The sequence below is a fragment of the Tupaia chinensis genome, unplaced genomic scaffold (assembly GCF_000334495.1).
Source record: "Tupaia chinensis unplaced genomic scaffold, TupChi_1.0 Scaffold000531_1, whole genome shotgun sequence".
NCBI lineage: Eukaryota > Metazoa > Chordata > Mammalia > Scandentia > Tupaiidae > Tupaia > Tupaia belangeri.
The window spans coordinates 692,016-695,002 of NW_006160044.1; positions in this window are offsets into that span (position 1 = coordinate 692,016).

Consider the following 2,987-nt stretch of genomic DNA (forward strand, 5'->3'; position numbering starts at 1 on the left):
AAAAAAATAAAAATAGTAAAAAAAATTAAATAAAAAATTCTTTTTTTTTTTTTTTTTAAGTGACACAGCATTTTCTATTCTAATGGAAAGGATAAAGTGGTAGGTACCGCTGAGGAGAATAAAGTTTTAAAACTTTGCCAGGTCACACGCTCACGATGGGCATATTTCACATTGTTTTACGCTGACATAAAAACAGCAGGGTGGGGAACCAGCAGTTAGTGTAATGGCTATGTCGCTGGACTCCCATGTGGTCGACTGTGGTTCAAGTCCCGGACCCGGTGGCTTAAAACTCACGCCGGGCACGTGTGCATGTGTGCCCAAGATCCCAAGAGGAGAATGGAGGAGAAGGGATTGTGGTGTGGCCATCCCCCCTGGGGGGTGATTTCTCGCTTTCTGTCTCTATGTCTCTCTCTGTCTGTCTGGCGAGCGCACGTGCCCTATAGCAAAAATCTCTCCAAAAAAAAAAAACAGCAGGGTGGATGAAAATAAGAATGATCATGGGGCTGGCAGGTGGTGTGGTGGTTAAGGACGCTGGACTCCCACATGGTCGACCATGGTTTGAGTCCTGGACCTGGCGGCTTGCTTTCTCACTCTCTCTCTCTCTCTCTCTTTCTCTGTGTGTGTGTGTGTGTGTGTGTGTGTGTCTCCTCTCTCTTTGTCTCTCACTCTGCAACCCTAAAACAAGCAAATAAATAAAGTTAAATTAAAAAGTAATAATAATAAAAAAGAATGATCGTTATTGGACCAGCTGGTAGCATGGTGGTTAAGGCAACTAGAGCCCACATGCCCAATTTCAGTGTTTGAATCCTGAACCTAGAGACTTGGAAAATACTCCAGGCACGTGTGCATGTATGCCCGAAATCTCAAAGGGAAGGAGAAATGGAGAGGAGGGGATTGTGGTGTGGTCATCCCCAGTTGGGAGTGGGGTGCTATCTCGCTTTCTTTCTCTCTCTGTGTCTCTCTCTGGCAAGCCCTGTACCCTGTAGCAATTTTTTTTTTCTTTTTCTTTTTGGAGAGGTTTTTGCTATAGGGGGGGTGTGCTCGCCAGAAAGACAGACAGAGACAGGAGAGACAGAAAGTGAGAAATCACCCCCCAGGGGGGATGGCCACGCTGCAATCCCTTCTCCTCCGTTCTCCTCTCGGGATCTTGGGCACGCACGCGCACGCGCCCGGCGTGAGTTTACACCTCTGGATCTAGGACTCAAACCATGGTCGACTACATGGGAGTCCAGCGACATAGCCATTACGCCAACTGCTGGTTTGCCTGTAGCAAACATTAAAAACACAAATTTAAAAATAAAAAAGAATGACTGTGAAGATGATAAAGATAATGATTATAAAGATAAACATATCTGATTCTCCACATCTCCCCCCTCTGCAAACCATGTAACTGACCAATCCAGAATGCCAGGGGCTGGGTGGGTTCCAGGTGGAATGTGGGGGTATTCCCTGGGGTCTGTTGTGGCAGCTGGATCCACAGTGACGGGGCAGGGCCCTGTGGTGGCTGCAGAGCCATGGAGGGGCTGCGGTCCTGTGTGGAGCTTGGCTTTGGACTGGTATTTGGGAAGCCGGATGGGGTGATGACGGAGCTGTTGCCTAAGAACCCGAGTCCAAGGCTCACTTTTTACAACCTCCAGGGGGAGGCGCTGGAGTGTCCCCCTCTCCTCTGTTTCCTGGTGGGCCTCTTGTTTCTATTCAGACTTGTCTGGTCAGTGAGAAGTCGGCGTTATGTGAGGAGAGAGAAGCAGCTCGCAGCGACCCTGGCTGTGTGCATGGAGGAGAAATGTCAGCTCCTTGACACGCTCAGTGCTCGCAGAGAAGAGCAGGCCGCGACTGAGTCATCTTTGGAGAGAGCCAGGCAAGAGAGAGAGTCCTTCAACCTCCCCCACCTTACCGAAGACTACACAAAGCTGAAGAGGGTCAATCTGATGCTGAGGCAGGAATTAAGGTCCCTGGTTCAAGACCTGGAGGAGGAGAGATGCAAAAGCTCCAAACAAGAGGAGGGGATGCTGGAGATGCTGCAAGTGTTCGAGTCTCTTGAAGAGATGAGAGTCTCCACACCACAGGGAGCTTTTGTGACCCTCCCAGGAGCCCAAGGGCCCAGCCTGGATGGTTTTCCCCAGAGTGAACCTGGGTCTTAAAGCAGCACCATTCCTTCTATCCGCTCAGGCCTCCTGAGCTGCCAGGCTGTGTCCAACCACCTCGAATCCATCTGAGGCTCACGGAGGACAGTGGGACCCGGGGAGTTCCTTCCCCGTGGGCTAGAACTTCCCAACCATCCCCTCCTGGAAACAGCAGTGAGTCTCTTCATTGTGGATTCTCCCAAATCAAAAGAATATTGGAAAAAAATATATATTGGACTTGCTGAAATACAAGGAATGTTGGACTTCTCTTTCTCTTCACAGACATTTGGGGTTATTACTCATTAACATTGAGAAAAATGGTGTCTTTAAGAGAATGAATCTTTTCCCTAAATTGAAACATCTTTCAAGACAATAGTTATAGATATATTCATATTCTAAGTAAGAGATTTATATGAAAGATCTTTACAAATATTTTATGATACCTAGAAAATAGAAATAGAGTAGTAATCCTTTAAGAAGCTATGTAATATTCTTTTCCTTGAGTTTTTAGTTCCAACAGTTGTAAGTCCTAAGTAATAGCAACTTTTTTCCCTAAGTACATGTTACCCCCCCAAAATTAGGTATAGATATCTTTCATAATACAGTTGAGTGGGATGCGTAAGAAAAAAATGTATATTCTGAAGCTATATTGGATCATCTTAAAATAAGACAAAATTAATTACAAAAATAATCAAAATAAATAAAATTATCAGCATAAAGTTGTTCACGAAATTCCCTTATGGCTTTTACTGTAATGTTATTCATTTATTTTTAATAGATAATAAATGTATATATTTCTTTTTCAATTTTAATTTAATTTGTTATTAGAAATATTTTTAAAAATTTGCTGGGACCAGTTTAAAA